Consider the following 11,848-nt stretch of genomic DNA (forward strand, 5'->3'; position numbering starts at 1 on the left):
AGTTGTTTAATTTTGGGGTGTTCAATACTACCGAAATCTGTGTCTGCCTTGGTGAGCTGATTCTGTATCTCGTAGAAGCAGCGCATCATTATGTGTGTATGTGGGTATTGATGCGATCTAACCAATTTCATGTTTTCATTAGAGTAGAGAAACCATTGGCATTTCATGGAAGGACTGAGCGCCTCAATTTTGGTCCGTTGTCTTGCAATTTGTGTGCTTCATCCCTTTTGAGATCCCTTGGTAAAAATACATTTTTCTTTCAATGTATTTAATTTAAATATTAAATTTTATATTTAAATTACATGTATTTAAATAAATTAATTTTGTTTTAATTTAAATTTTTTTCTTTTAAATGCTGATAAATGCTGTCAGCCCCCAAATCTCTGGTCACTTTACTTACATACAACATGAGAAAAAGCAATGTAGACTTCCAAAGAAGAACCATTTAGCTTTTATAGGTCCTTCTTTTAAAGGACTAGAGAACTGACTTTCCCAAAAACAAACAAATTCAGAAGGAAAGAGTAGGATGAATGTCACCTTCATCAGCCTATGAACAGATACACAATACCAAAAAAACTGTAAATTCCAAAAAGATACCAACTCTTTAAAAAAAAAAATGGCAGACGACATTCGGTAACAATCACTTTCACGGAGACTGAAGAGGTAGAGGTGGTCGAATTGTTCAAGGAGGCACCAAAAGCACGCGGATAACCTCTTCATGAAAGCAAGGAAGACTGAGATTCTGAACAAAAATGTTCTGTTAATGAAAAGAAAATAAAAATATAAAAAAGAATATATATGTTTATACACACACACACACACAAATATATATGAGTGTGTGTGTGTGTGTGTGTGTGTGTGTGTGTGCATATAAACTATCCCAGTCCTAAAGCCCAGCACCTGTGAGCGTGACCTTATTTGGAAACAGAGTCCCTGGAGATGTAACTTGCTAGGATAAGGTCATATTTAAATAGACTGGGCCCCTAAGTCAGGAGGACTTGGTCCTTCTAAGAGGGGAAACTGGGGATACAGAGATATGCACGGAGGGAGAAGGCTATCTGAAGAAGTCCAAAGCCAGGGCAATCCTTCAAGCTGGCAGAGGGGCCTGGAACAGATCCTTCCCTAATACCTACAAAAGGAGCATTGCCTACCAACATTGTCGCCTCTAGAACTGGGACACTGTCCACTGCTGTTGTTTCAGCCACTAGACTTGTGGTATCTTGTAATAGCACCCTTACAAAACAAATAAAAACCTTCTTAGAGGAAAAGAAACCAACCAGAAACCCATGAGAAATGGGAAAAGAAAAAGAAATATCATTCAATATATAGAGAAATATATATAGGTATTTATAAACATATATATATATATATATATATATATCTCCATCTATCTATCTATATATATGTATTTATCTAACTCTTAAAACATTGAAAAGGAACGCACATTTGTGAACCCTGTGAAAAGGAAAACAAGCAAACCAACAAACGAAAAAACTGAGCCCCAGGATTCACTCGGCTTTTCACCTGGAGGTGTTCTGGATGGTGGTGGTAGGGAGGAGATTCCAAGGAAAAGATGGGAGTCTCCCTGCTGTGAGGAAAGAGTGATTGGAATTCAGGAAGGCTAGAGTGAGGAAAAGCCCATGGGTTCCAGAAAGAAGGAAATCAAGTAGACAACAAGCTCTTGGAAAGACACACTGGGGTCCTCTTGAGTCCTTGCCTAATAGGAAGCAGTGTGTGTCTAAGAAAATGCCCCAGGTTCTAACCAAGAGTCAAGGCAACTGAACCAGATGGTTGCCAAGACTCTTACAAGGCTCGAGGTCATTGGAGTTCCAACCAGCCAGAGGGAAGAGTTCTTTTGGCGAAGTCAGAATATTCAGGACAGACCCGGTAAGGACCATGTGTTAGGAGCGGGATGAAATGATCCCTCAAAGCAAGCTTCCTCTACAGATTGCCTCCACAAGAGGGAGTACAATTTTAGAAAGAGTCAGAATTCCCTACTAATATCGCAGTGCCCGTGGGCGAGCCAATAGGTGAAGGCAGAGAGCAGCCTCCAAAGGACTCAGGCCATCGAAAGGGAGGCAGTTCAAACGGGACGAAGGGAGAGACGGGAAAAAGAAAACACGACTCTCGAGGGAGTAGACTTCAACATTTCAACAATGACCCTCAGAATGAACGAATAATATTCTATCGAAAGAAAAGACCTCCATCTGTCAGTGAAAAATAAACTCGACATAGAAGGATGCAGAGGGGAGTCTAGATTTTGTGAGAAGAGAAATGATGCAAAGGGCTAGACAACCCAAACGAATCCTACAAGGCTGATTTTCCTAGGTCTTGACAAGAGACAATAGAAAGACACCCGAACAGAGAAAGAAGACATCTCAGAACCACAAAGGATCCACTGAGAAAGACATGGCCATCCTCAAGGTGTCTGCATCCATGAGAAAACTCATTCTTGAGATCAACCACGCACAAGCCCCTAAAACAAGGCTCAGGAAATTTCTTGGAAAGATGTTCGTTCTTGATTTGAGAGAGAATGTGTGAGAGAGAGCACGAGAGAGGAGAAGGTCAGAGGGAGAAGCAGACTGCCCAAGGAGCTGGGAGCCCGAGGCGGGCCGAGATCCTGCAAGTCCGGGGTCATGACCTGAGCCCAAGGCAGTCGCTCAAGCAACGGAGCCACGCAGGCGCCGGTCTCCAGAAATTGAACCCCAACGGCAGAGGGGCAAGTGGGCGGCACCCTCAGTGAAGTGCCCAACTCTTGGTTCTGGCTCAGGTGGTGATGTCAGGCTCTTGAGATTGAGCCGGGAGGCAAGCTCTGGGCTCAGGGCACAGTCCACTAGGACTCTCTCTTGCTGCTGCCCTTCCCACCTCCCCCACTCACGTGTGCTCTTTGCCTAAAACAAACAAGGAAAACCCTTCCCAGAGATGAACAAGGGTTGAGAGTGGGAGGGGTGGAGAGAGAAGCTACCGGCCTGGGGCGAGCGGGAGGAGCCCCAGATGCTGCCCGCCTTGCCAGGGCCGCGCTCCCGCAGCCGCCACCGCCCCTGCCCCCGCCCCGCCCCCGCCGCCGCCACAGGGAACAGCTGAGCACCGCGAGCCGCGCGGCGCTAGCACCGAGTTGCTAGCGCCTCCAGCGCCTTCTGAGCGCGCCTGCTTGGGGGCGCGGGGCCGCAGATCGGTCCAGGGAGGAGGCGAGGGCGGCGCCCAGGCGCCCGCCTCGGGTGGAGGGGCAGGCCGGATGTGCAGGGAGATCTCCACGGGACTGTCGGAGCTGCTGCAGGGCTTCACGGTACACGTGGCGAGGCACCAGCCTGCGGGCCCAGCCCTGCATCTGGCTCTTTGCTTAGCAGGGAGCCTCTTTTCCCCTCTCTCTCTTCCTGCCTCTCTCTACCTACTTCTCATCTCTGTCTGTCAAAGGAAGAAATAAAATCTTAAAAAAAAAAAAATAATAATAAAACAACGCTCAAGAGTCTTGTCGTTCATCGGGACCCCATGCGTCAACCTTTTCTTTTTACTTCTTGAATTGAAGAAATTGGTTGATGGATGGACAGATTGGACAGAAAGAGAGAGACAGTGAGAGAGGGGGCCCAAGCAGAGAGGAGGGAGTCCAAGCAAGGCAAGTGGGAGAGGGAGAAGCAGGCTTCCTGCTGAGCAGAGAGCCCCAGGCGGGGCTTGATCCCGAGCCCCTGGCATCAGGACCCCAGCAGAAAGCAGATGCTTCCCAGTGAAGCCACCCAGCTGCCCCACTCCATGATTCAATCGGTTTTTCACTCTTCAGTCCGTTGGATGAAGCAACACTTTTGGGGTCTGCCTTCTCTGTGTTAACACGAACACATTGTGTTTTCCTCTGCCCTTTTGTGATCACTGAGGATGTTAGGCATCTTTTCCTGTGTCTCTTGGCTGGTGGTTTTCTCCTTGGGATCTTTCTGTTCCAGGATTTTCTTTGTTTGGGACTTACCTCCCTTTCTATCTTGATTCTATCTAGTTGTCCTATCTAGATTAGTATACAATACAGTTCCTTAGCTGGTATCTCGATAGATCCTTTCATAGGTTTAGTCTTGTCATTTGATGGGCAAGACTTTTTGTTTTTAAGCTTTGAATGAGTCGAGTCCAACTTCCCCACCTTTCTTGTGCTTCCCGTTTTTGGCGTCCTGTTCCACTCATCTCTGCCACCTCCCCCAGATCCTAAAAATGTTTTCCTATTGTATCTTCCAGAACACTTCCGATGTCCTCTTTCGTATTTAGGCTACATCAGTCTGGAAGAGCGTTGTAGGCTCTTCTGGTCCACGTGGAAATTCAGGTCGTTCAGCAGCGCTTTGTCAAAGACTGCCCTTTTCTGTTGTTCTGTTTTCTCCTGTCCTTTCAAGAGTCCTTTTGTAGGAAATCCTATGCCATCAGATTCTCCCCTCACTCTCTTTCTCCCTCACGCTTGCTCTCGCTTCTTTCTTGAGATTTGCTGGGGGAATGGCTAGTCCTTTTCACGTCCATGGGAATAGAAGAATTGGCTTATCCACGTACACAGGCACTTACAGGCGAGGAAACTGGGATTGCACTGAAGCTGTCGATCAAGGTGGGGTCCATTGAAACTTTACAATACCGATCATCCAATGTAGGAACCTGTTCTATTAACCCAGGTTAACATATTAGCCTATTGGACATGCCATTGATTTAGATCCTAAATTCCCCTGAGTCATCTTGGATGGTGTTCTGGGTGGAGACTTGCTGGGCAGAGGCTGTATAAAGTCTTTGCATAGATGAAGTCCTCGTTTTGGTGCTCTCTGTTATGGCCCAATGATGGGTCCGCGATTAAAGGAGCGAGACTGATACAAAGCGAAGGTCAAGCAAAGCTTTATTTCGCGCCAAGCATCAAGAATGGAACGGAAAGTGCGTGGCCGCACCTCTTCTAAGAGAGGGCGACCCTTCTCTGTTTCACAGACTAGCCTTTCAGGGCAAAGGGCATTGCTCTTGGGAACTGACGGAAGCAGGAAAGCCTGCCCTCTGAGGAATAGTGGGCCGGTGGTAAGACGTGTGTCACCCACTCCGTCTCTGGAGAGACAGAAGCCTGGTTGCTAAGGAAACACCAGGGGATGACTAGGACAGGGGCGTGTGTTCCACTCTGAGATAGGAGTCTGTGCAGTATGCAGGCTTGGCTTGTGCTTCTAATCCCAAGGTGACAGCAACTCCTTGGCCACCTGTCCCTGAGGCAGCGTTTGCATGTCCACCAGGGGCCCGACACTGAACTTGGAGAAAAAGCTCCCTGGAAAAAGGGGCCGTAGGCTTCCGTCTTCCTCGAGGATGTGGCATTGTTTGCTGTGACAGAGGGGCCGGGGAAGGAACAGAGACATTCCCCTTCAGGGTCACCATCCCAGGCCTCGGGCGGTGTGGAGTGCTCCTGTTGCCCCTCCTCTTGTCTGGGGAAGGAACAGGCCTGTTCCTGAGTCCGCCTGAATGTGAGGAAAAGGCCAGGCCCTGGCTAACCTGGAGGCAGCCAGTCTGCTCAGAGTGCCACCCTGGGCGTCCCTGCTTCAGGGACAAGGCTGCATCTCCTGTCATTGGTGAGGCAGTGTGAGCCCAGGGCCCGAACCTGGGACCCGGGAAAGCAATGCCCAAGAGGCACCAACTCTCCCACAACTCTTCTTCTCCTATGCGAGAGAGGGAACACCCAAAGCCTTGCTGGGAAAGCAGCAGCGAAGTGCGGTTCGCGCCGAGCAGGAAAACCTCTGCGAAATCTCAGCATTCACTGAGAATAAAGGGTTGGGTCTTTTGGTTCCTACTGCTTGCCTGAGCCAAGTGCTCCGCAGCGCGGCGGGAGAAAGCACCCCAGAGGAAACCCTCTCTGCCTAGACATCCCCTCTGCCCGAGAGAGAAGCGTGGTCATGCCTATGGTAAGAGCCTTAAAAAAGGGACACGTTTGTCACCACAGCCCCAAAGAGCATATCTGGGGAGAACGCCGCACACCGCCCCAGGAGAACAGAGGAGCCCTTGGCATTGCTTTCGGGAAACTGAGGCGAAGCAGGAGAGCCTGCCCTCTGAGGAACAGCGGGCCCGTGGCAAGACAAGTGTCACCCACTCCCTCTGCGGAGAGACAGAAGCCTGGCTGCTCAGGAGACATGAGGGGATGACTAGGGCAGGGACACGTGCTCCACTCTGAGAAAGGAGTCTGGGCAGAAGGCAGGCCTGTCCTGTGCTTCTAGGCCCAAGGTGAGAGCGGCTCTTTGGCCACATGTCCCTGGGGCAGCCTTTGCATGTCCACCAGGCGCCCGACCTTGAACTCACAGAAACAGCTCCCTGGAGGAATGGGCAGTCAGCTACCATCTTCCTCCAGGATGTGGCAGCGTTTGAGGTGGCAGGGGTTGCCACGGAAGGAACAGGGACAGTCCCCTTCAGGGTCACTATCCCAGGGTGCGTGCTGTGTGGAACGCTCCTGTCGCCTCTCCTCTCATCTGGGGAAGGAACAGGCCTGTTCCTGAGTCTGCCTGAACGCGAGGAAAAGGCCAGGCCCTGGCTAACCCGGAGGCAGCCAGTCTGCTCAGAGTGCCACCCTGGGCGTCCCTGCTTCAGGGACAAGGCTGCATCTCCTGAGGTCGGCGAGGCTGTGTGAGCTCAGGGTGTGAACCTGGGACCTGGGAAAGCAGGGCCCAAGAGGCACCAACTCTCCCGCAACTCTTCTTCCCTTATGCAAGAGAACGAACGCCCAAAGCCTTGCTGGGGAAGCAGCAGCGAAGTGCATTTCACGCCAAGCGGGAACACCTCTGCAAAAGCTCACCATTCACTGAGAAGAAAGAGTCAGTTCTTTTGGTTTCTGCTGCTTGCCTGAGCCAAGTGCTCCGCAGCGCGGCGGGAGAAAGCACCCCAGAGCGAAAGCGTCTTTGCCTGGATATCCCCTCTGCCCGAGAGAGAAGCATGGTCACGCCTGTGGTAAAATCATTAAGAAAAGGGACACGCGGGGCGCCTGGGTGGCTCAGTGGGTTGGGCCGCTGCCTTCGGCTCGGGTCATGATCTCGGGGTCCTGGGATCGAGTCCCGCATCGGGCTCTCTGCTCAGCAAGAAGCCTGCTTCCCTCTCTCTCTCTCTCTCTGCCTTCCTCTCTGTCTGCTTGTGATCTCTCTCTGTCAAATAAATAAATAAAATCTTAAAAAAAAAAAAAAGAAAAGGGACACGCCTGTCACCACGGTCCCCAAGAGCATGTCTGGGGAGAACACGGCACGCCGCCCCGGGAGAACAGAGGAGCCCTTGGCATTGCTTTTGGGAAACTGAGGTGAAGCAGGAGAGCCTGCCCTCTGAGGAACAGAGAGCCGGTGGCAAGACAAGTGTCACCCACTCCCTCTGCGGAGAGACAGAAGCCTGGCTACTCAGGAAACACGAAGGGACGACTAGGGCAGGGGTGCATGCTCCACTCTGAGAAAGGAGTCTGGGCAGAAGGCAGGCCTGTCCTGTGCTTCTAGGCCCAAGGTGAGAGTGGCTCCTTGGCCACATGTCCGTGGGGCAGCCTTTGTGAGTCCACCAGGCACCCGACACTGAACTGGCAGAAACAGCTCCCTGGAGGAACAGGCAGTCGACTACCGTCTTCCTCCAGGATGTGGTAGCATTTGCGGTGGCAGGGGTGGCCGGGGAAGGAACGGGGACATCCCAGGGCGCAGGCGGTGTGGAGTGCTCCTGTCGCCTTTCCTCTCATCTGGGGAAGGAACAGGCCTGTTCCTGAGTCCTCCAGAATGCGAAGGAAAAGGCCAGGCCCTGGCTAACCCGGGAGCAGCCAGTCTGTGCAGAGTGCCACCCTGGCGACGCTCACTGCTGCAGGGACGAGGCTACATCTCCCATTGTCAGCGAGGCAGTGTGAGCCCAGGGCCAGAACCTGGGTCCTGGGAAAGCAAGGCCCAAGAGGCACCAACTCTCCAGCAACTCTTCTTCCCTTACGCGAGAGAGCGAATGCCCAAAGCCTTGCTGGAGAAGCAGCAGTGAAGTGCAGTTCGCGCCAAGTGGGAAAACCTCTGCGAAAGCTCAGCATTCGCTGAGAATAAAGAGTCGGGTCTCTTGGTTTCTGCTGCTTGCCTGAGCCAAGTGCTCCGCAGTGCGGCGGGAGAAAATACCCCAGAGTGAAGCCCTCTTTGCCCGGATATCCCCTCTGCCCGAGAGAGAAACGTTGTCACGCCTGTGGTAACAGCATTAAGGATAGGGACATGCCTGTCACCACGGTCCTCAAGAGCATGTCTGGGAAGAACGCGGCACGCCGCCCTGGGAGAACAGAGGAGCCTTTGGCATTGCTTTCGGGAAACTGAGGCGAAGCAGAAGAGCCTGCCCTCTGAGGAACAGCAGGCGGTGGAAGACAAGTGTCACCCACTCCCTCTGCAGAGAGAGAGAAGCCTGGCTGCTCAGGAGACACGAGGGGACGACTAGGGCAGGGGCACGTGCTCTACTCTGAGAAAGGAGTCTGGGCAGAAAGCAGGCCTATCCTGTGCTTCTAGGCCCAAGGTGAGAGCGGCTCTTTGGCCACATGTCCGTGGCCTTTGTGAGTCCACCAGGCGCCCGACCCTGAACTCACAGAAACAGCTCCTTGGAGCAACGGGCAGTTGGCTACCATCTTCCTCCAGGATGTGGCAGCGTTTGCGGTAGCAGGGATGGCCGGGGAAGGAACGGGGACAGTCCCCTTCAGGGTCACCATCCCAGGGCGCGAGTTGTGTGGAGTCCTCCTGTCGGCTCTAGTCTCGTCTGGGGAAGGCACTGGCCTGTTCCTGAGTCTGCCTGAATGCGAGACGAAAAGGCCAGGCCCTGGCTAACCTGGCAGCAGCCAGTCTGGGCAGAGTGCCACCCTGGGCGACGCTCACTGCTGCAGGGACGAGGCTATGTCTCCCGTCGTCGGTGAGGCAGTGTGAGGCCAGGGCCAGAACCTGGGTCCCGGGAAAGCAAGGCCCAAGAGGCACCAACTATCCCGCAACTCTTCTTCCCTTTCGTGAGAGAGCGAATGCCCAAAGCCTTGCTAGGGAAGCAGCAGCAAAGTGCAGTTCGCGCCAAGCGGGAAAACCTCTGCAAAAGCTCATCATTCTCTGAGAAATAAAAGTCAGGTCTCTTGGTTGCTGCTGCTTGCCTGAGCCACGTGCTCCGCAGTGCAGTGGGAAAAAACACCCCAGAGCGAAACCCTGTTGCCCTGACTTTCCCTGTGTCTGAGAGAGAAGCATGGTCATGCCTGTGGTAACAGCATTAAGGAAAGGGACACACCTGTCACCACGGTCCCCAAGAGCATGTTATCTTTCCCTCCCAGATACTGTCTCCAAGAGAACTTAAGCAATAAGCCTTCTATCTGCAGATCTCCATCTCAGTATCCATTTCCAGGCAGCCCAATCTAAGGCACATAGAAATAAAAACAACAAGTCCTGAAGACATCGAGTGCGTCTCCATCTATATGATTGAAATTCCAGCAGACAAGAACAGCGAATGGAAGGTAAGGAAAAAAACAAAGAACGTATAAATAGATTTCCCAGAATTGATGAAAGAAAGATACTAATCATATTCAAAAAGTCCACCAACAAGATGAAAAGAAAAATTTATATATATAATATATATTATATATTATATATGTTGACTTGCATGGGGCCGCCTTTGTGGCTCAGTCAGTTAAGCATCTGCCTTCAGCTCAGGTCATGATCCAAGGGTGTTGGGATAGGGTCCTGCATCAGACTCCTTGCTCAGTGGGGAGCTTGCTTCTCCCTCTACCTGCAGCTGCCCCAGCTTCTGTCTTTGACAAGTGAATAAATTAAATCTTAAAAAAAAAAAAAAATCTAGGGGCGCCTGGGTGGCTCAGTGGGTTAAAGCCTCTGCCTTTGGCTCAGGTCATGATCCCAGGGTCCTAGGATCGAGCCCCACATTGGGCTTTCTGCTCGGCAGGGAGGCTGCTTCCCTCTCTCTCTCTACCTGCCTCTCTGCCTATTTGTGATCTCTGTCAATTAAATAAAGAAAATCTTTTAAAAATTAAAAAAAAATCTAATGACCTAGTTAATAAGGTAGATCCAATTAATATAGTGACGTCTATATTTTGAAACCAGAAAATAAACTTTTCTTAGAGAGTGTTTTCTTAACACAACACATAAATCAGAAACTAAAAAAACAAAAACAAAAACCCAGATTTAATCATTTTTAAATATCTGCAGAGTAAGAGATATTATAAACAAAACAAGAAGGCAATAGCAAGCCAGAGTAAAGTAATCACCAACATGCTTCAATGTGTTTTGTGTTTTTGCCCAGCACCTATATCAGCACTATGATTTTGCTCTTGGGGTACCATTCTGGCTATCTGGTGGTGATGAGACCTCCCTCCAGTCCCCAAGACAGGTGTGAGGAAATCAATTCATCATATACCTGGCCACAGGATCAATTCAAGCATGAGCATAAGACCCATTTGGGGCCAGTAAGAAGGAGTGAATGACAGGACTTGAGTGCAAGCGACTGAAAAAGACTCTGCCACAGAATTTATGGAGTGAAGCTGTAAGATGCAACCATCCTGGCATTAGAGCAAGGGCTAGCCTGAGGATAGAGCTGAAGAAACAGAACCCAGGAATGAGTCCCAGAGACATACAGTGGTGCCTAAATAGATTAGACAGAATTAACCAGGATGCTCAATGTCTTTAAATGTATTGGGGTGAGGTAGAGTCAGGCAGGGGGTAAACAACTAGAAAAGACTTTGAGGCTGAACTGTGATATATAGATAACTATGCAAATGAAAGAGCAGTTATTAGTAGGTGTTGTGGGTTTAATCACATTCTCCAAAACGATATGCTGAAATCCTGAAAAAAAAAAATAGACATATATATATGTACATATGTATGCACATATGCACATATACACATATACATATGCATACACACACACATATACATGTGTCTTTATTTGCAAAGTGCCTTTGCAAATGTAATCAAGTTAAAATGAGGTCATACTGGATTAAGGTGGGCCCCAAACCCCATGACTAGTGTCCTTATAAGGAAAGAGGTTTGGAGGAAGAAAGATACTCTGGAAAGATGTCCAAATGAAGACCAGGGCAGAAATGGGAGTTATGCTGCTGATGCAAGCCAAGGAAGGCCAGAGATTGCTATCAACCATCAGAGGTTAGAAGAGGCAAGGAAGGATTCTTCCCTATAGCCTTCATAGGGAGCCATGGCCCTTCTACCACCTTGATTTTAGACTTCCAAAACAGAGAAGATAAATTTCTGTTCTTTTAAGCCATCTCATTTGAAATAATTTGTTATGGCACACCTAGGAAAGTAAAATAACAGATGATTATTAACTTTTAGGAAATGCAAAGAGTCGTGCAAGGAAGTAACAGGTATAATACAGAAATCAGGTCCAGATACCCTTTCTATAGACAGAATAATGTAAAAATCAATCAATCAATCAATCAATCACAATATAACCATATTGGGAAAAGAGGGAGGGGGGGCCTGGCAATTACATTTGTTTACGGGCAGCAGGAGAATCAAATTATTGCCTTCTATCACGTGAACTTTACCTTCTATCATAAGAACTCAATAGATAAAACGTGGAAATTGAGAAATGAAGTAATATTGTTATAAGCTTCATACATAGAGATATGAATAAATGGCCAAAGAAGCAGATAAAAGTTGAAAATGGTCATTTCTGAAGAATGAGACATGAGAAATTAGACCTTGGTGTACTAGACTGGACTGCTTTTCATAACTCATGTAGCACTATTTGGCTTATTAAATTATGCATGTATCAATTTTAATGGAAATAAAAACAAAATTCAAAAGGAAAAAATAGGCAAAAATGAACAGACAGTTCACAAAGGAAGAAGTTCAAATGAAGAACATATGAACACATGCCTAAACTCAATGACAACCAGGCC

Source organism: Lutra lutra, chromosome 6, assembly GCF_902655055.1.
Source record: "Lutra lutra chromosome 6, mLutLut1.2, whole genome shotgun sequence".
Lineage (NCBI taxonomy): Eukaryota > Metazoa > Chordata > Mammalia > Carnivora > Mustelidae > Lutra > Lutra lutra.